The following is a 22,123-nucleotide window of genomic DNA, read 5'->3' as shown; positions in this document are numbered from 1 at the left end:
TCCGGCGGCCTGCCGCCTTCCTTGATCGACGACGCGCATCACGAGCTGTCGTCGAACCAGACGCCGCCCTCGTCAACGACCCGACCCTGCAGACGACGAGACGAAGACGTCGACCACCTTCCGGCGACAGCCGACATCTTGATAGAAGGATATTGGCACCCTTGGCGTCGAGGTGACGACGTTGGACTTGTACCTCGACGCAAGAAACGGAGGATGAGGACTGAGGAGAGGAAGCTTGGTTTCCATCTTGAGAATCTGATCGGTTTCCGATTTTCCGCTATCTATATATGTATATATACTGCCAGGTGGATTGATTTTCCTGGTTAAAAGTTACTCCTTTTTTAATGGGGGACCAAAATTCTTGACATAGATGTGATTAGAACTTGAGAGATCGAGGATCTTGACACGACTTAGTTGGGACTACCAATTCGAACGGCAACTGCTTTCACCTTGTCAGCTTCGTCCGTGACTGGGACTGTTGACCTCTCAGATATGAATACTGAATTCCATTTGATTATCCTGTGAAAGCCGGCGATCAACTGGTGTAGTGGAGGATCTTTGTTGAAATGAACTCTAATGAGGTACATTAAGTGCATATGATGCCTAGAACCAACTGCGGGTTTGAAGATCGTGGATAGGTCGACAACGGAAATAAAGAATCTAGTTTACGCGAATTTTAAGAAGAGTGTTTCGAATCATCAACTCACAGTCAAGGATAAAAAGAAACAAAAATACACATATATAAAGCCATTCTTACGTGCGGTATGATGATTTGGTCAAGTGAACATCTCAGTCCAATTGGAATTAGCAAGTGACAAGACAATTGAGACTTCCGGCTTGACTCGTGTGTAACCTGTCAAAGATAACAACGTCGTAAAGCAAGGTGCAGTGCATTCTTAACGACCACGCGGCGAGCCGATCCCTCAACTCCTTTGCCGATTGTGCCGATCAGCCTGCGGGAAGATTCCGGTTCGTCGAAGGCCTAGGTCAACCAGAGAAGGCAGCGAAGTCCAGGAGGATTGCGGAGGCGTCCAGCGCGCCGATTCGATCGGAGTAAATTCGGGTAGGTTAGAGGCTTGAAGGGGGCCTGAAGGGGTTCGATGGCGTTGCGTCGCACCAAGGACACTCGTCAAAGGGCCCCGAGATCTCGGGGCCCGTATCCACCTCCGTACAACCGCGGATATGTATAATAAAGAGCGCGATATAGTGGGCATAAAGTAGCGTTGGCGACGGTGGCGAAGAGGCCCCGGCGGTGACGCCCGCGGTCGGTGTTGCATTCCGACGCTCCCACGGGGACGAACACGCCGTCATCCTCTCACTCACCGCGGGCCGAGACAAGCCCTTACTAATGGAGGAAATAAATTCCGGATTAAATCGTACCCCGGCTACTTTATAAGGCTGGCCGGCCGGTCCCGACGCCGCTGCAGCATACACTGCACGTGTGACCGGCGGTACCGCCGCAGCGTTTTCTTTCCGTCGGTCTCCGCGTCTCTGGCAAGTCGAAGATACAGGGGGGGTCCTTACTGCCATGCCGGTTCGGAGGACCGGGACGTATCTCAGTCGATGGAGAGTCGGGATGAGGGTACGTTGAAGAGACGGTTGCGGGGAGAGGAGACGTGCCGCAAGATGGGGGGAGCGACGAGGGAGAGGAGTGGAGAGGAGAGGAGAGGAGAGGAGAGGAGCAAGGTGGAGCGGAGGAGGCGGAGGGACCACGCTGCGCTGTCCCCCATAAATCTATCAACCGTGGTTGTATAAATACGACTCAATGAGGCGGCCGTGAATCACCGTGACGGGCTTCATAAGTCCCGGGAGTTTATTAAACTGGTGAGCATTTCTCATGTCTGGGATAAGATCAATACGGCCGCCATCCTTCCAGCCTAGCGGACCTAAATAATAACGTAAATAATACCAAATAATCGTACCAGCTCGGCAATACCCCCGGTGCACGATCCGAGGTCGTTCCCAAGCTCCGTTCGCCTCCTCCATCCGCACCTATCCTGCGAAACCATCTCTGTTCAGCCCAGATGCACCAGTGTCATCGACACCTTGGACAGCCATCTCTCGCAGCGCAGATTCTTCTTAATTGTACCAGCCGACTTCTTGATTGCTACTCTCTCCTTTATAACTTGGTATAATGTTCTTGGAATTCTGGAACCTGGTGAACGAACATCAGAGCAAAGGAAGTGTTGCAGATATTTCGAAACATCGAGCCCATTGAACCTTGTGACTTTAATTCGGATGTATGATGATGCGGAGCACAGTCATCTTTGGCAGTTCACTGAGTTCAAGGATTCCTCTCAAGTACTTATACTTGGAGCTTTGAAGAGTGATTTACTAGAACCTTTCAAGCTTCATTTAATAATAGCGTACATGAAGACTTCTTTTGGAAAGGAAAAAATCAATCCTCCACAAACGCTGACAAGTCAGAGGGTGTCGTCGAAGTTAGGAAACTTGGAAGTTTCACTTCATGCCGAAAAAAAACACTTTACAGACGTTAATTTCACACCATGGATGCGCCATCGAATCTACACAACAAATTTCGAAATTTGTGTGAAACTTTTCAAACTCGGTGAGTACGAAGAGTAGAAATTTCTTCAATTTCCAGCCGGACATCGTCGAGATACCGTTCTGAGAGCAAAGCATGCACCCGGACGAAAGAGGCCTTTACCGATGCTGGAGTTGGCGGTCACGTGGGTGCGAGAGATCCTCGGTGCGGTCATTAGTCAAGAAGCAAGAGCGTGCTCCAGGCAAGCAAGTCTCTCGGCCCGGTGTGAATGTCTCCATTACTTGGCCCCCGGCTGATCCGCGCACCGTTGCAGGCGGCACCATGGATGCATACCTACTGCGCTAGTGCATCGGTGCGCTGCGTGCGTGAAGCGTCTGTGAATCCACTCACGGTTAAGGCCTCGTTATAATATGGACAGCGGTGCACGTGGGTGGCTGTGTGCAGGATTATTGGTCCAGAGGTTGCGACGACGAGGATCCGGTTGTCCGTGTGTGCGTTGATTATCAGTACCTACCTGCCGCGCTCTGCGCGGGATTCATAAACTATGCAAGGTTAGTCACGACGCTTGCGACCTCGCGATTCGGATTATGGCAATTGAAATTATCCTTCGACGCGATATTCTACGGCCGTGCAGGTATTCTCCGATATCCCTGCGCACCCAGCTTCTTCGTGTTGCACTATTTTTCCAAACACTGTGAAATAAGCCCAAGGTATATGCGATAATTTTAGGAATTAAAACTTTTCTCTCGCAGTATTTCCTCGATTTAATCAACGGGGTAAAGTCTGGTATTACCGTGATCTGAGGTGAAGGGTTGCAGGTACGTGTTTTACTGTTTTTCTGACCGAATTAGAATGTCTCTGTTTCACTATCTTCAGCTGAATTTCATGAGTAACTATAATTCCAGCGCATGTATCGATTTTAGCAGATTGTTTTATTTGTTTCATTTGGATGTAAAGAAAATCTTTAGACTCAAACAAGCATGGTATCTGTAAGGTAGGGAAAGGTTTGTGTAGTCATAAATTTCAAGTTTTTAGTCATTCGACCTTTTTCTAACTCTTTCTAGAGTGACAAACACCGGACGTGAGTAAAGAGAAATAAGAACATCCACCGATAAAATCACACCCGCATCTCGTCAACTGTAATTTTTTCAAATTTATTATCTTCCATTGAAATGTATTCTGTATGTACAGTAATTAATAAACTTCTGTAATTTGTTCAAAAAAAAAAAAAATCACATTACGTAAAACTTGACCGCAAGTCTACATCGATTTTCATAATCAACGATATACACGGAACGAAAATCGTTAGTTACAAATTTGATCAAACGTAACACTACGAGCTACGTTCAAGGGATTCTGGTGCTCGATAGGGTCAAAAGTTCGAACAGCAATTGAATGCCTTGGAGAGTCAATTAAGCCGAGATTTATTACGTGGTGGCGTGGTATAGGGTATGTTGGTCCTCCGTAAGGGATTCCGGCATTTGGAAGTCGTTACGCATGTACAAAGAAAGAGAAAAAAAATCACTTGCAGATGCAGAGGAAGTAAAATTTTCATTTCTACACACGAACCTGCGAAATATTAATTTCAGACAAACGGACTTCATTCGACTGGAAAGAATAGTTCATGCTCATCGTGCAAAAGTGTTTTTGATGAATCTGTGTTGCTACGATGCTACGGATTTTTCATATTCGGTCACCACGTGTCGAGTCCCATTACAGGGATCCAAACTCACCAGGATGAATTTTCGAATGCTTTAATTTCGGCTTAGCATGTACACAACGTACGTACGCACTCATAGGCATACATACATATCACACCACGCAGGGTTACTTCGTCCCCGATTATCTACTAGGCCGCATCAGTAAAGTTGTATGATTTAGTATTTTCCGTGTCGTTAATTTATTGCCAAGCCTACCACGTTACGGTTAAACATAGTTCATTACCGCAAGCTGTAATTAAAGCATATAATAACAAGTCGTAACCCTTGGGCCCTTCAGTCTTGTAAATCTTCCAGCCGACAACCCCGTTCTCTCCCTCCTCCTTCCTCCCTCTCTCTCCCCCTCTCCACAACTAAAACGTCTTCAAATTCTACCGTTGCGGCAACTCGACGTACACGTCATGTTTACCGCTGTATCCGCGCCATTCGCAGCTCATCCTTTCTCCCGGAACCAGCTCCTCAGCTCGATTGACACTTGTCAATCCCAAAAACTCACTCAGAGCGGATGCAATTAGGGGTAGGATTCAGCCGGGGACTCACACTGTCTGCACTCTTGATGCGATAGGTGCGTCTTGCAAAAAGAGTTTCACCATGGCAAGGGTGGGGAGGGTGAGGAGGGGAGGAAAGCGGATGGGAGGCTTCAAGACTGGATGGAAGAGGTTGAATGTTTCTTCTAGCAGGCCGCTGCTTCGCGCGATTTATGGAGCGAAGTGACGGGAGGTGTTTATTGTGTTTATTGTGCAGCATCTGTTGGGTTACTTCGCTCCGCTGCCTGTCTTGCCGCCCCGCTTGCCCCTCCAGCTTCTTCATCTTCCTCCGCCTCCTCCACCTCTTTCTCTTCTTCCTCTTCTTCTTCTTCTTCTTCTACTCCAGTACCAGACTCGTCCAAGAACCAGTCCCGACGCCATCATACATACAACAGATGCCCCCGATTTATAGTTTTGAATTAGACGGAGTGAGAAAGGTCTTGCGCTATCGCCGCCGTTGGGTTTTATAAATTCTCACCTCTCCCTCCCCGACAAACGGGGGAAATCCGGGGGCAGGAAGAAGCGCGGCGAAGACGGTTTTGCTCCCGTCTCTTCCGCGACGGGGCTCGAAAATGAAGGTGTAAATCCGTGGGACGTCGGCGAAGTGTCTGTTGCCTGGTTTCGTAGGATCCTCTCCCCTCTCATCCTCCCATATCTCAAGGAACCTGGCTCAATCTCACCGAAAGATCCTTACGGAATACGCGCGAGGAAAATTATCCAAGAAATCAAAAAACCGCGTTAACATTTCGTCGACGGAACGCCTCGGCTATCCTCAATGTCACCACTTGATTAACGGGTGTATATTTGAAATTCTTTCGCGGGTTTATTTGGGATCCAGGACACCGAAGATGAGGGCGACGCAACGCGGGTGTCAAGTGCAGCTCGTGTTGCACGGTGACGTCAGCGACAGCCAACAAAGACTCCGGACTCATGAACGCGGTGAGCCAGAGGACGTCAGTCACTCATTCGCCCCCCTCCCGCCCCAGGAACGCGCAGGACCTTTTATGTTCCCAGAGCCGCACCCACACCCGCAAACGGGAACGCAGGCGAGCGAGTTTATACACCAGGAGCTCGCGTCGACCCGGGGCACATAAGCCTGTCAGTCTCTTGTCACGCGCAGAGCAGTCAGTCACTGTCGCCGCCAGCCCGACTGCCACCCTGTGTAACAACCGTATGTCTGGATGGCTAGCTATCGTCGTGTAACCCTCCGCGACCCTCCTCGCCATCTCTGTGCTCTGTACCCGGTGATGTACTTTACTCGTCGAGCCAACGTCTCTCTTTCACGCTCCACTTCGTTTCACATACAGACTTTGCTCATTTTCTTCTTAGGCGAACGTTATCCGTTGGAATTTAATTTAACGCGTTTTTTTTTTTTTATATTCGTTTATTTTCAAGTTTCTTGTCATCATCATCATCATCATCGTAAGAATCACTTGGTCATCGGGACCTTGAAATGATCGGTTACTCGCGTTGCTGCCGATCACTGCGGCGATGCCGTCGAACGCTTTTACGTACTTGAAGCAACTTGTGTTTGCACTGGTGATTATGCTTCAAAGCGTCACTTTTACGAGGTCAAAGTTTTCTTCAATCTATCGATTATGCACGAATTCGCGTTGGATTGATTTATAGAATAACAGGCTTTCGACTCTTAGACAAATTGGTGAAAATTATCACGCAATCGCGTTATTCGGTATTTGTCTACTCAGGAAAGTTGCGGCGAAGTAATATTGATACGACATGCAATGTTGAAAATGTCGGATAAATAAACACAATTTCTTACTCCAAGATGGAGTTGAATAATGTTATACAACCTGACACGGACCGACCACGTACGAATCGTAAAATTTGGTAGGTGTGAAATCTCGCACGCGGCCTTCGACTCCCGCACGATCGGAAGATCGATTTTGACTAGCAGTGTGTGGGGGTAAGCCATCAAATCCGTCGAATGCGGGTGCTTTTCGAGGGTGTACAATAAATTCCACCCTATATTCTGGTATTCACAGCGTTATCTGGCAAATACGAGAGAGTGAGAGAGATAAAACGAGAAGAGGGGGGCGGCAAAGGGCTGCCGGACTCTCTTTCAACACTTTCGAATCGAGTCTTAATATCCTCGGATTAGATCGATCCGAGGATTTACGAGACTATTGGCCGCGAAAGTGGAAAGACGCTTTTCTTCCCTCGGTTAAAAGCGCAACGCGCACTTCTCGAGGAAATGATTTTCCGCTTTCCACACTTCTGCGCTGCGTTTCAGTCAAAAAATTCAACTCGAGTCGCAGGCATCACCAGAAAAATCATCAGCAATGACGCGACACGTTTCGGCTTTGTTTGACTCCACTGGCTATAAATTATCCGGCTCTACTGATCCTCGAGAATCGAAGGGTAACCGCTTTGGTTGACCAATGGTCAGGCGGTTATTACTTCTGCGAGTCCTGCGGGGGTCGCGATATCTTCCTCGGGACGCTCAGGGTGCGTACGTGTGTCGAGCTATACATACACATGTACATATATGCACGTGTAATATTCTAGGTGAATTATTGAATTAGCCGGAGTCCTGGGCGCGGTTGGGGGGTGACAGTTTCATCCCGAAGCGCGGAATAAAGTAGAACAAAAACTGCACGCCCCGCCAGAACCACCCTCGGATGTTACGTGATCCGGATGTGTATGCGAAGGTCCTTTCCGAGGGGCGGGAAGGCAGGAGAAAAGGAGGGGAGGGAGGGGAAGCCGAGCCGCGTGAGATATGAAAATGAGAACGAGAGCAATAAAAGTGATGTAGGGGGCTCCTCAGAGTCGTTTCTGAAGGCGCCACAAGTCACTCGTCAGGTTTATGCGAAGATGTCCGTCATCCTCTTGCCCGGCTTCGCGGCTCTGCCTCCGGCACTACGATCCGACTCCGAGGTTTTCAGAGGGGATCAGGTCCTTGGCCCTCCTTCTCCTCCTCTCCTTTCGGCTTCCCTCCAGTCTCGGCCGACAAAAGGCCAGGACTCAACTCCGGTTACATCCTGGTTTATGCGTGTTGATTTGCTGCAAAGAAATTCGAGACCTGCAGGATGGTAATACGTGTTCGCGGGATTTTTACTACTTGTTGTAAATCAAGTATTACGCTTTCAATCTGCCACTTTTTTTCAACCCGTACCGCCGTGTAATGTTATCCAATTGAATTTTGAACTCTGCTCGCTGATGAAGAGCCTCGTTGTCATACGTGTGATTGTTTGCCGCCTCACGATTTTTATCCACCAGTTATGTATATATACAGGCTTTAAATTTCCTTTCCTGGGGCTGAAAACACAGAGTGGTAGTAAAATACCCAACCCGAATGCTCGCTAAACTTTTTCCACGCATTACCGATTGTGACTTTTCCCCGTTTATTTATAACGCGAAAAAAGGCTCTGAATTATGATAATAACTCAGCTGGTTTGACCCCGCGCGGTTTGGAACACGGATTTTAGTATTACACTCGCCGCCAGTATAGCATGCGAGTTTGAAGAGGGAAAAACATCTTTGAATGTGTATGACAATGTAAAAAAAAAAAAAAATTTTATAACATATCCTCGAGTCTGTTTGATAATTGATTAATTAATACACGTGAGTGTAATAAATTGACCGAAGATCATTTTTCAAAGTTTATAATATAATCCAAAGAAGAGATGTGATCAAAAATTTATTCACGACTCTGAATCTTCCGTGCATAGACGATCGATTAACAAAATCGGAAGCTCAGACGTCTACAAGTGTTGAAATGAGCGTGCAATTAATCTTGGCTCAAGAGGGATAGCCGGGATGGGGGATGGGGAATGGGGGGGGGGAGGGGGGGGGCAAAAAGACGTCGAAATAATAAAACGGATCGTTTGAAGGGATCAAGGGGTTCTGGGTTTCCTCCGGTTTATTGCGCAATTAAAGCAGAATTCAAAATTGTTAACAGATGTAGGGTATATAAGAAGCATCGGCCGGGATGTAGTTCTGACGCTAACGATAAATCGCCACCAGTTTGTCCGCGGGGAAGACCAGAGGCGGCTGCAGCTTTCTTTAGGCCTCTCTCTGTCCGGATAAATCGAGTTCCTGACGTTACGGAGCCTTGCGGAAGCCCCGGGCTTCGACTCTCCACGCCGGTGTGAACGCCGCTTCGTCTTGCAGACGCGCAAAGTTAAGTAGAGATATGCAAGCCTGACTTACGTGAGCGGACGGCGAGAGGTGACTGCTTGATGGACAGGGAAGCCAGTGACCCGAGACTCGGTTCTCCGACTCTTTTTGGTCTCGTAGACGGTTTCCTGCTGCCTTTGCACGCGCGCATCTCGGCCGGCCGGCAAACGACGTTTCTTCATCTTAGTGTCGAGATGAAGACGCGAAGAGGCGGTAGTGGACGTAATTTTCTACATCGGATGACTCGCTCATATTCACTCAGTGGAACTCGTAAGAGTATATCCTTCTTCGTTACACTTTTTTTTTTATTGGATGTTTTTTCGTGAAATTTGGAAAAATTGTACAATTTGCTAAATTTGTTACTTTTAGCATCTTAAAGTGATCTGAGCGAATGAAACAAAATTTATAACGCAAGGATGAAACGAAATGAGTATCAATTCAGCTCTTGGATGAACGAAAAAGCGACGATGGTTTCATATCGAAATCAGGCAACTTGTCAATTTGTCAAAAGTTCAAAGTGTCACAACTTACCGATCGGAAGTGCGGCAGTTATTTGAAAACTGTTGCGGCAGATTCTATAACAAAAACTTGATGAAAATCGATCGAACCAATTCCTCGGTTTTTGTTTTGTTTTTGAGTTTATATTTGAAATGAATAAATTTTGATTCGTTACATCGAGTAATATCACCAAAATCTTTATTCATTACTTATAAATTTTGCTTTTGTCTTTTTCACATTAATAAATAAGTCTGCAAGTTTTTGGTTGATAGCATAAGTAATAAACTTCAAAAGTAAAATTCAACTTATAAAACTATTTTTTTTTATTCTTTACGTGGAAGAAATCAAAATTTGAAATCTAGAACCCAGATTGAAAATTTTTCTTGACCCGTGCTACTGCTGGATAGTTCGGAAATATACATAATGATCAAAATCTGGCATCAAGTTGAAAAATAAAATCAATTCCTATTCGAAGCTATGAATGAGTGCACGTGCTTTTGCAGGCGGGAAACGAGGCATTCAGTTCCATTCCGAGATGGTTTGCCGAAACAACGGGTAAGGGTGAAGCTGAAAGGATAAAAGGGATGAAAGGATCGAGACGTCTGTAGCAGCCTCACACTCATCGAGCGGTAATGACCGAACTTAGGAAAGCGGTGAAGTCAAAGTGGAGCAAGATGAAAGAAGACAAGAGAATAAAAGTTTAGCATAAGGTGGGAAGAAAACGTAAAAGAAATTCCTTGCTAATTTTACATGCGAAAATGACCGGGGGTATCCGCATTGCGCTGGTCTCCACGAATGCGCTTATAAACCAAGGTAATTAGGGGAGTAAAGTTATCAGCGCAGTGAACCGTGGGTGTGGCTAAAATGATCAAGAGCTTAGTGACACACTTAGTGGCTCCCTGTCGCTGCATTGCGAATCTTGTGCTTTTCCGCCTCTACTCGACGTAGAGACGCCGTGGAAGTATTTTCGCGAAACGTAGGTTTGTAGGGTGTCGGTGAAACGAACGGCACGAAAATCCGCGGATGCGGAGACCCGACGACAATCCGAAATGCGACAGTTCGACGCGGCCACTTGTCTCTATATCGCGTTGCAAAACGTAAAATTGCACGAGGATGCCGCCGACGGAGGTTGGAGCGTGTGCTTCACCAGGAGGAGCGACGTCTCGGGGAGTCCTGGTATATTTACCGCCTTCTGTCGCCGAGTGGATCTTGTTTGTATCACACCGCTAGTCACCCGCCCCCACCCCCGCCCCGCCCCCGCTCTGCTCCACAGACCTCTTCTCCGGCACTCCTTTCCTTCCGTCCGTTCGTTCTCTCTTCGATAATTCTCCTCTCTCTCTCTCTCTTTCTTTTTCTCTTCCTCTATCTCGCTCCCATTGCAGACCCGTAGCGCCGTCTCTCCTTGCCTCCCTGCCTCCCTGCCTCCCTGCCGCCCCCGAAATGTGTCGCGACTGCTGAATTTATGTTTCCTCCGCCGGCGGATTGATCCCTTTTTGTTGTCGGGACGATGCGGTGCCCCGCTCCGAACACGGAGCAGCGTTTAAACAGTATCTCCTACATCCAGACTTTCGATCCTTTCATTTTTCTTGTACCTTGTACTTATTTTTTTTTTCAACCCGCCTCTTCTTCTCGCGCCTCTCTATTATCGACATCGCTTGCCGTGAATTTTTGTACAACCTTTCGAGGTTTGCTGAACGACATTTGCGCACCGAAGAAACAATCATTATCATCCTGCACTTCTCAAATCGTTATATATAACGTAAAATCATTTCATCTGTAATTGAAATATTTCTCCAGTTTCCATTCATTATACTCTACAGCCTCGTGAACTTCTGAATGAGGGTATTATGCAAGACCAATTGAAACGAATCGCCATCGGCGCGAGCCGTCTATTGAGGACGATTAATGAAGAATAGGTTCAGCGATTCTGAGAGGAAGAACCCAACCCTCCGCCAGACTGCCGCCACTTTGGACAGCCACTAAATTTTGTCGTCTTCATTGAAACGTTTAGGCCTATGCACGAGCTGCTGGATCCCTAAAGACGTTTTTCATCGGAGGCATGCGGCTTATTTATTTTCTTGTTTTTTTTTTCAATCAAGAGCACGTCCATCCGCTGGCTCTTCCTACAACTTTCCGCTCGGTAACTTCTCGCCTCTACATCTACAAGCAGTCCAAGAGTGCAAAAAATAAAAAGAAAAAAAAAAAAAAAAACACTCCTTCAAGAAACTTGTAATCCGGGATTCGATGCAAAGTGACCGATTGCGCAGTAAGTCCACTCGAGGGGAATCGTCTCCTGAAGGATCGTACGCCTTTGAATCGTCTCGATCCCCCGGTGCCGAATTGCGGATCGGCAATCCCCCGGCATTTGCACGCCCGGCACGTTCGGCTTTTAAACCTATCTACACGACACGCAGATCGCGGGCAGCCGGACGGGCAGGCCTGCACTTTCGAGTTACGACCGTGGCAGTTTCGATAAATGCTAAACACGAACATGTGAGCTTTCTCGTTCGGCTTTACACTTTATTGCGGTTCGCTGTCGCCCGCGTCAAACGTACTGATATAGGTGCCCACGTCCTTTCCTTTGCGGGATAGCGCATAGCGCGTTATACGCACCTTGCGCTAACGTGTTCGTTATTTTAGCCGATTTATTACATTCGGGTCAGAGTCGACTCTCCGAGTATCCTCCTCCTCGTCCTTAACTCGAGCTCTTACTCATGTTTATTAATCCTGAAGCTCGGCTGCCTGCATCTGTAATATCCTTCCATCTTGCGCGGCGCGGTACTGCACAGCTCGAAAGTACGTACGCGATAGAAGTATATCATTTTACGAACGATCTTTATCTTCGACACTGTATACTGTCGTTGTTTAGTGTCATGCATATATGTTGTACATGCCGATGAATGTGCGAGCTTCGAAGAACGCGCTCGTTTTCCTTCTTTTTGCAACACTTTTCATGCAGCTTATAACCAGCTACTCAGAAATCATACCTGTGATCGCTGACCGCGGTTCTCGTCTAATTAACAAGTAGATCTTGCTCGGTAACTATACGTGCTCAGTGGTGCGTGGATCGACGATTTTTTACTCGTCGATTCCTCCTTCAGGTTCTCAGATTTTCGGCTCAATGCAATTCGGAGATTTGGAGAGGTGGTGGAAATTCTAAAAAGAAATTTTTAAAACGCCTGGCAGACGGCAACTGCGTTGCTGTTTATGCGTCGGGCTTGTGGCCACGTGAGTGATTGTGACGTGCATGTACGGCGACAATCCCAGGATTGGAACATAGAGATTGCATAAATCGTTTTCCACAAGGTAGGAGGAGCGGTTCTTAAGCGCATGTTTCTCTCACGCGAGTCGAGTCGAGCAAAAGCGATGTTGCCTAGAGGCTTGCATGACGTCGTGTTTTCTTAAGAAACACGTGTCATCGATTGCGCGGCTGATTTCATTCGAATGTAACATTATACAGGTGGGCTGCGCAAACGGAGATCGAACTGTTAATCACTGCCATGGATCGGGAGTAAGAAGTTCCAGGAATGCGATTGTTGCACGCGTGGCTCAACGGCGATAAAGTAAGAGGGTAAAAAACACCCTGAAGTAGCGAAGAGCGATTTTTTTACCCGCCTAGACGTTAGCGTCCGATGAGAGCAGGCGGTAGTCATCCGGAACCAGATCGCGGACCGTTCAGGATTACCGTTATTTTAAATGTACAATAAATTAATCTCTCACGTCGGATACTAGCCAGGGTTTATGGAACCAAGTGACGGTGCTTCGCCCAGCGTGAGTTGTGACAGCGAACGTGTTAAGAGATTGGCCTTTGATACGATCGCGCTATTTTCCCTCGCGAGTCCCGTCATGACGGTAACGTCGACGCTGTGTGATCCAATTTATGATAATGAATCTCTCAATTTATAACCCTCTTATAACAGAGATACAAGACTGTGGACCCGCTCTCTAGCCACCGCGATAAATTTAGACCTCTCTGCATGTCCTCAGTGCCTTCCGTTATTCACTCTGAAGCTGGACGCCGGGTGACAAACGCAATTAGGGGCGGAAGCAAGTGCTGATTATTATTTTTTTAACGTCTGCAAGGTCATCGCTATATGAATGCCTAATTTGGATCTAAGCGATTGGCAAATATTTTACCGAGTTAGAAAAGTTTTCCTACCTAGAAACAAATATCGATATCGATTGCGAAATTGATGAGCTTCAACGAATTTGGGAAGAGTAGTGAAAGGAAATTCAATTTCGGCCAATTTATGTCCTCAGTATATTTTATGGCACCCCACCAAATGCAAAATTGCATCGAGTGTGAAACAATCGATTTTAATACGCTTTGCAGCAGTAATATCTGCGGTTTATATACGTTTTCAATCTCAGTATATACACTGTGACTTCTTTCGTACAAACTAACCCTTCTGTCGATTGGGATTAGAGAAATTAATGTCGTTATTATTGTTTTGTGAAGTATATTTGATCATAAAAAACGAGGCTGCATAAACAACATATCAGGCTTTACTATTCCGTATATTTTTAAATTGGTCGAATTCTGAGTGCTTTTAAATATTATATTTTATATTCTAGGCTGACGTTACTCTGAGGTAAAAAAAAAAAAAAAAATCCAAAACAATATTTATTCAAAAAAATTTATTGTTCTGAAAATAAGAATTTGTTTTAATAAAATAAAAATAATTGCACCTCTACTAAATTTGTTCTATTCTTAGCATGCAGATAAACATTTCAATTAGCAAATATCTGTCAAGAAAGCTGTTGAAATAAATATGTTCTAAGATCTTGTTTTCAACAAACATGGGGGCTGAAAAAAATATGTAGGTATAAATAATTACGTCTTACTTCGACTCTTGACTCTTATAAAAGAAAAATAGAAAAATCTGCTTATCGCTCAGGAATGATAATAACAATTATAAATTATTATAATAATCAAGCTTTCATAAACGGTTGCCACAACTCTTGCTTATATCACGAAACTGATCAACGAATCCGAGAGAAGCCAAAGCTGCTCACGGATTCCGCTAACCAGATATCGAGGCATCACTGGACCGTGTAACGCCGTCTAAGGGCAGCTAAATACTCTCGGATAGAGAGCGTCGGATAATCTTGGAGAAACTTCGCACTCAAGTAATCGGGGATGCAGGGTGTAGTTATGGGAAAACAGTTAATGCGGGCCTGTCGGAAGGCGAGGCTCCGGTTGTCGGCCGTCCGCGTCGACAGGGTGCTTCGAGGAGGAGTCTATCCGGCTCTACTCAAGTCCCGGGTCTCCTCACCCTGCAGCACGACCACCGAGGAACGGGAGCCGATCTATATCCGCTCCTCCTCTATAGTTGCGGCTAGTTGGCCGTCACCTCTGTGTCGGCGGTCCCTTGTCTCTTCGACTGATTCAATTTGCCTCGCTCGTGGCTGTTTAATTACTGGCCCGCCGGAGTGGACGCCCGGCGTCGGCCGCGTCCGGCCGCGGTCCCGCTAAGACACTAACGGAATAACGGAATAACGCCGGGGGCGCGAATGGTGGTGGAGATTGTTGTTGATGCCGAAGTAACGGGCAGCCCTCTGGGGCCTCCGCCTCCACCTCCACCTCCGCCGCCGCCTCCACCTCCGGACGCGGGGAAAGCCGGGCGTCGCCGAGGTACCTACGTGTCTTGTAAACCAAGTGACCGCCGCCCCCAACCCCCGTCTCTCTTAGACGCGACATTCTCAACCACTGCCGACGTTCCGAACCCAGCAATCGATATGCCAAACAACGGTAGACCTGACGAGCTTCTTTTTCCAACCTTAGATATGGGCAAAAACATGGTTGTGGTTCGTAATTGGAACGAAGGTCAAAAGTAGGAGGAATTCGAACTTACAAACCCGTTCGAATTGAGCAACGATGAAAATGTCAATTTTTAATTCCGCTTGATCTTGTGCAATTCAGGTTATGATAATCATTCGAAATTTTCATACTTCGGACTGACAATGAGGTCAGTCAACGCTGTCATCTCAATGTCTGAATATTCACTAACAGAAATTTCTACCCACGCCAAATCCGTCAGTGTGCTGTGTAACGTTCAGGCGACTTGGAGACTTTTTTTCAATAATGACAACTTGTCACTTCTCGATTGATCGAAACGGCTTCGACGATCTCACGATTAGCTTGTCCTTGGCTGCTTTGATCATTTAAATAATTGTCGGAAATTCCGAGAACTTATTGCTGTGACCAAATGTCCTTGCGAGTCAGAGTGAATTGAGCAGACATTTGATGCTTGACGAGCGCCCAAGAATCACTCACGAGAAGTCTAGACGGTATATACGACAGATATTTTGACCGGAATTCTTCTAGCTCGACAAGTACGGGTTTTTCTGCTTTTTATACTCGTGTCAGATAACCGGAACACTGATAATCGAACCGGGTAGTGACATAAGCTTGAACGCGCCTCGGGACAAGTTCGTCATAACGTGTTCGTCTGGCCAAGTCGAAGCTGGCGCGAGGTGATGGATTGATATTGATGAGTTGACATGCAACAAAATGTTTCGATCAAACACACCTAGACTCGATAGAGGCGATGCTAGACGGAGAACGAAAAAATCAGTTAGAACCAGCAAGGCTACTGTTAGTGTATACATGTCCATGCGATGTATAAACGCTACGTAAAATATTATTCACATTAATTGGAGCTAACGCGTCAATATGCTAAGTGCTTCGAAACTCGTTCTTGAAATGTTTTTTTTTTTTTTATTTTTTTATTTCACCTTCTCGTAACGAATGGTCACCGTGACGGCGACACGCCGATCGACAGATAGACAAACGAGTCTGATGGCGTATGCAGAGAGGATTTCCTTCCTCTCGGGCTCTTATTACTCGGGATTCATTCAAGGCCTCCTCGTTACCTAGGTCTAATGAGAATATAACAGCTGCTTCTATGCTTCGTTCGGAGTTTGTCTGGCAGCCTTCTGCCGCATCAACCTGACACATAAACTCTTATTATACTACACATTACGAAACGGGGGCTGGGGGTGCTAATGGAGCCACAAGTCAGCGCCGTATCGCGGTAAGCCCCCGCCCGCACCCTTCGCTCTTTCGCGGCCCGCCGCTGCACCCGTCTCTTATTTTATATTTAACCGTTGTAAAGAACGAGCTACTTACTGGATGGAAGGATATTTAATAATTTTACCCCTAGTACCTACCTTATGCGGTGAATGAGAGTCGGCGAAAACAAGAGCAAAGAAATTTTACAGAAAACTGAAGGAATCGTTTCCAAATCTCATTTCCCGCCGGATCAAGATGATCAAAAAAACTTACGCGCCAAGGATCTTCATTTCTAATTTTTGTTTCATTTACAATTTTCCTATCTCTTGTTTTCCAAATGTTTCCTCGAAACGCTGAATCGCTCGGGATGAGCTTCGATCCTTTAGGCTCTTTACAAATGCCCTTACTGGCCGTCCTTAACGGAATTCTACCACTTGAACCAGCGTACCCAACGACTCGCTGTGTCTCTTGCCAAGGGTGGTCAAATGTAGAGAATATAATTCACGTGTCTCCGAGTATAGTAGGTGCACTTCACATTCTCGGAAGGAACATATCGAAGGTGGCACCCTGTATCCGGAATTTCAACCCCACGGAATATCGACTTCGCAAAGTTTGTTCAAGTAATTAAATTAGTGCTAAATATAAGTTAACGTAACGGAGAACATGTCAGGATATTTCGTTTCTGCTGAGGGTGCAGAGATCCTTTTCTACTCTGTAGAATCCTTGGTGCATACATATGTCGTACACGTGAAGGTGATTATTTCCATCGAATGTAATGCCCCCGAATCGATAATGTGCAAACGTATCCATAAATTTGGCGTGTTATAACTGGGAGGGGGAGGGGGGCTGTATGAAAATTACAAAGCTATTAATTATTACTACCATAAATTAAACAGGGGGGGCCATTATAGAGCGAGCGGCGGTGAATTGTTGGTAAACTTGGACCGAGTGCGCAACACTGGCCCCCGTAGTCTGCCGTTTCTGGTGGCCGTTTCTGCTCGGCTTGGCTCACCGGCATATAATAATGGTTGGTTAGAATGCTAATATATGTCCGGGAGAGGATGCCGCCGGCCGCCAGGGGACCTTGCATCATCGAGGGACCCAACTGGGCAGCTGGCCGGACACCATCTCCGTCCTCGTACACTTACCTACATAATACATGTCGCTCCTCGGCACACTCACACCCTTGCACCCATCTCCGCGTATAATCGAGGCTTTGGGGTCACGAATAGACCAGCAGTGACGTCCTCGCCTCCTTCGACGCTAAAAGCTTCCGCGGTGGTCCACTCAGCGTTTCCGGCGCCTCGTCCTCGCTGAAAACATAATTAGATGCCCTCGACTGCAGTGCATGAGGTTTCAAGTTCTAACTTCACTCTGGGACACGGATTAGAGTCTCGGTTTGATCCTTTGATTTTGTCTTTTTTCTTGCAGAGATTTCAAGGCTCGAGTACGGTGACGACCGTATCTAGTAAAAAAGACATCACCGCGGGTGTCAAACCGTCAATATCCTCTCCTTCGAGGACGCCTGTACTCTCCGTTTTTCGCATTGTATCTACGATTGCACGTCCGGATGGACTGACGAACGTTTGCAAGTGTCAGGGAGGGATGGAGGGCTCGTTTCACGGGCAAGAAGGAGAAGATTCGCATTGCTGTCAGCGGCACACAGTGAACTCGGGATCCAGGACTCGGAATTCAGGAGTCGGTTATACGGCTGGCGCTGGAGGGGGTGGCGGTGGTGGTCGACAGGACAATGTCCGACCCCAGGCGTCGCCCCGGGTCCTGCGGAGTCCAGGACGTCGTCGGGAGAGTGGAGAGGAGGTCACGGGACGCTTTGTGCTTCGGTAGTCCTAAGAACGGCAGGCGACGGTTCGCAAACACGAAACGGCGGCGGTCGTCAGTCGTCAACACGACACCTGACACGTCCACCGTTCCGCCCTTCTCGGCCTATTAATTATCCGCAGAAGTTCATCCCCGAGTTTCGCTTCCCTCTCATTCCTCCGCTGTCGTCTGCGAAGGTTCACCTCGAGGTTGCCACCTTCCGAAAAAGCATACCTCTAGCTTTTCATCTTCACTGAATTAACAGGTCACTAGCAAGCCGCGGGAATCGCATCGGAATCACTTTGGCCCTTTATGGTCAGAAACCTTTGTCGATGTTGATGAAGAGTCTTTGATACAAAAAGGAATGCTGCTCCATTCGTATTGCGGTACTGTCGGAAAACGATACTTCATTGATACCATCCTCATTATGGTGGGTATCAACTCCGTCTTCAGAAGGTACTAAGGTATTTGACTTCGTCAAAGCTCCGGCGATCACTCCTGCTCGTATAAGTACATAAACTGTTTTCATTTGAGGAAAAAGACGAGTATGGATAACTATTTTGCATTCCAGGAAAAGACGATGCCTCATCTTATCCATGACAGTTGGAAACTATTCGAACGTTGAGTAAAGTTTCGAACCGCTGTTCCGACTGCAGCGAATGTAAAGGGTTAATCGTGCCGGAGGATCGGGGGTGTTGTCTGGGTATAAGAGTAAAAGATTGATGATTAACCGGTGGGAATGATAACCGAAAATGCATGCATTGGTTGCGTGCGGGTGGGACGGTACCAGGCATGCGGATAGCTACGAGGCGAAGCGAGGCGACAGGACGCATAATGTAACGGACGTCCATAAATTCACGTGCCAGTCAACAATGTGCATAAATACTGGCCCTTGTAGTGCTGCCGGGGGCTGACGTGGGGCGGTTGGGAGTCCGGGGGTCTCGCCGCCGCCGCCGCCGCCGCCGTCCCTCGACAGACTTGGGCAACAACTATGCGAGAGAGCTACCTCGCGACGCGGTTCCATACTGCAAGGAGACAGCCTGCGGTCGTGCCTGTCAGGATGCTAAACGCCGCCCACTTCCTTACAGCAGTTAATTCTATACTCGCGAATTTTCTTGCAGCTTGGGGGCCTGGAAGAGCAGGCTGCGGGTGCGGGACGGAATTCATCGAGGCAAATAGAGAAAAGAATATAATAAACCCCAGCTTCAATTAGCGCGAGTCGAACCGAAGCTGTACTTCTCGCGAAACTCAGTCGAAGACCGCATGCTGCCTATCGGAACTCGTTTTTAACCCACCGGTGGCTTCAATTAAGGGATTGATAAGCTAGTGACGAACGACCCTCGTTCGCGTCGATGGCTGCACGGACTATCATATCAGGGTTAACGTCGAGTGCAATCTGAAGAGAGGTGGTCGAGCAGTGGCTGACGCTGGGTATTACAATGTTTAACCTGCCACGTTTATCTCACTCGGTGTATGACTTTTTACTCTTTTACAGATGGTCAGGAACACCGGTTGGTCAAGTCGAGCAATCAAGCCTGAGCTTCGCCGCGTAACGAGTATAAGATTACAGTTTACAGCCGAAGCTTAACTACACGGGGTGAGAATAACTCACCACTCGACAACGATGCTGCTGCAGAATTCCCTCAAGCAATATCCGGTGCGTTCGTACGTTTCAATTCCGAACGTAATCTAGGACAGGATGGCCAAGTAACTGCGGAAGGGGGGGCAGGAATGGTATTAGAAAAGTTTCGGTGTAGGTACCGCGCTGCGTCGTTGCGGACGGTTTAGTTCGGATTTGGGGACACGTTAGGCGGACCTGCAACCAGCCATCGTCTCTTGGAATCCCGTTCGGCGTTATTTCAGCTGCCGTGGCGACGATTACCACCGTCGGACGGGAACCAGGAGGTACGACCGAGCGGAAGACGCGCGTTACGGGGGCCCCGGGATCCCGGACTCCCCCCGGTGATACTCCGACTGTATCTCAATGTTTTCTAGTTCGGAGATTATCTCGGGCCAAAGGAGCTAGGACCCACGAGGGACCGACGCCTCGCAATCCTATCCCGTAGGTTGGTCAACGGTCGCCCCGAGGACGAGTCCGGCAAACGTCGCTCCGCAACCTTCTGGGCAACCGAATCGCTGCAGGCCTCGTAAATAGTTGAACCAATACCGCGGTGGGCCTCGAAGGATATCGGCTAATATTCCGAGAGACGTGAGCTCGCTCGACTTGTGGGAGCCATCGCTGCCGTGCAGCAGATGCCAACCCCCCAACCCCCCGGACGCCGCGACAACTCTACAATATTTATCCCAACTGGACACTCTGAGTAACATGGACATGATTGCAATCCCGTTCATATATCTCTCGCTCTATGGCCCATCCCCCCCGAACCCCTCTGCCATCCCCGTTCCCGTTACGCCACGCTGGGGACGTATTAACCTGGACACGGCCCTGCCGCTGTTCCTGCTACTCGACATCTTCGTACTGCCTACTCAAACTGCTGCTTCTTGCTCTTCGACTTGATTGGTACGTGGCATATGGTAGTAAGGTGGAGGGTAAAACAGTGAATGGATTTTATACGATATACCGTCGATCGTGAAGCAATTTTTCTTGTGGAGCTGGTATCGTGATTTAAAGATAAAGATACATACGAAAATATAAAACGACGTCATCTTCTGACACGCGTAACACGTTAAACAAAAAATAGGAAACGAACCGATACCAGTGAAATTCTGTGCTAATAAATCGGCATATTTACACTATTATCAGAGCAATTCCAAGTGGTACTTCAATGAAACTATCCTGTCATTCATCCAAACAGACCACGCTAGCCAATCGTGAATGAATGACAATTGAATAATTTTATGAGATCGAAGACGCATCCGAGTGCAGAGAGGATCTTGTCTTGTTGGAAACTTTACAACTTGGTTCATCGATAGCTGGAAGTTTATCTCTTTGTTTTCACTGCTGTGGTCGAAGGTTCCGTGCGCACATATTACAGCAGCGTGTTTCACCGGCAAAGTCTTGCTCGTTTCGATAATACGATCGGTGGAATGTACCGATTTCTCGGAACAAAAGGGGTGTGGAGAGTTTTGGGGGGAATAAGAAAGGATAAGGAGAGTATTGGGCGGCTGAGGAGAAGGATAGGGTGGTAAATGAGCCGGAGCCAATCGTTTCATTGCATCAATAGTCGCGGAGAAGTTATACTAACTTTGATGATAAATCTCGGTTACTTTGCGCCATAACATAACTTTAGAGAATCGGAACCACGGCCATGGAAGAATTGCGATTTGTAACTTTAGATGAGATCCGACTTTAACGGTATTAGACCCCGTAGCGAACCGCCTCTCAGCGCCCAGCTCCGCCTGTACACTTCTGTACTTGCACCATTGGGCACCCCATAATCACCGGGTGACGAAGCAGCCCGCGGTCTCAGTTAATCGCCCGTTTGTGTGATATTCGCTAATAGAAGGATCTTCCTCACGGTTGAAATTTCTACCAATCCCGCGGAATCTGCATCTCGGATTTGCTGCGGATTTGATCGCCGCGTGGTTATGGCGATGAGAACCGTCGGCGAAGATTTCATAAAGACGGAGATAATTACGAGCGGTGTGGTCGTGACAATGCTCGAGCGAATTGAACGCGGCTCTAGCCGATTGGTGGGTGAAGTGCCAAGTGCCTTGGCTCGCCTTCTTCCATCTTGAATAAACCACCGCGCGATCCAACTCGGAGAGGCAATTTCTCGATCAGTCCGTCCGTCCGTCCGCTGTCGTCGTCCGTTTGAGGAAAATCCTCGGGAAATTAGCATTCTTTTGAGTTCTCCTCGTGTGAAACGACCATCGCCTGACGTTACATCCGGCGACGTAGGGTGGATGAAACCGGGAAACGGGCAACCCGGTGGCCTGCCTA

The sequence above is a fragment of the Diprion similis genome, chromosome 4, assembly GCF_021155765.1.
Source record: "Diprion similis isolate iyDipSimi1 chromosome 4, iyDipSimi1.1, whole genome shotgun sequence".
Lineage (NCBI taxonomy): Eukaryota > Metazoa > Arthropoda > Insecta > Hymenoptera > Diprionidae > Diprion > Diprion similis.
The sequence above is the reverse complement of the archived record's forward strand: the minus strand, read 5'-3'. Positions refer to the sequence as shown.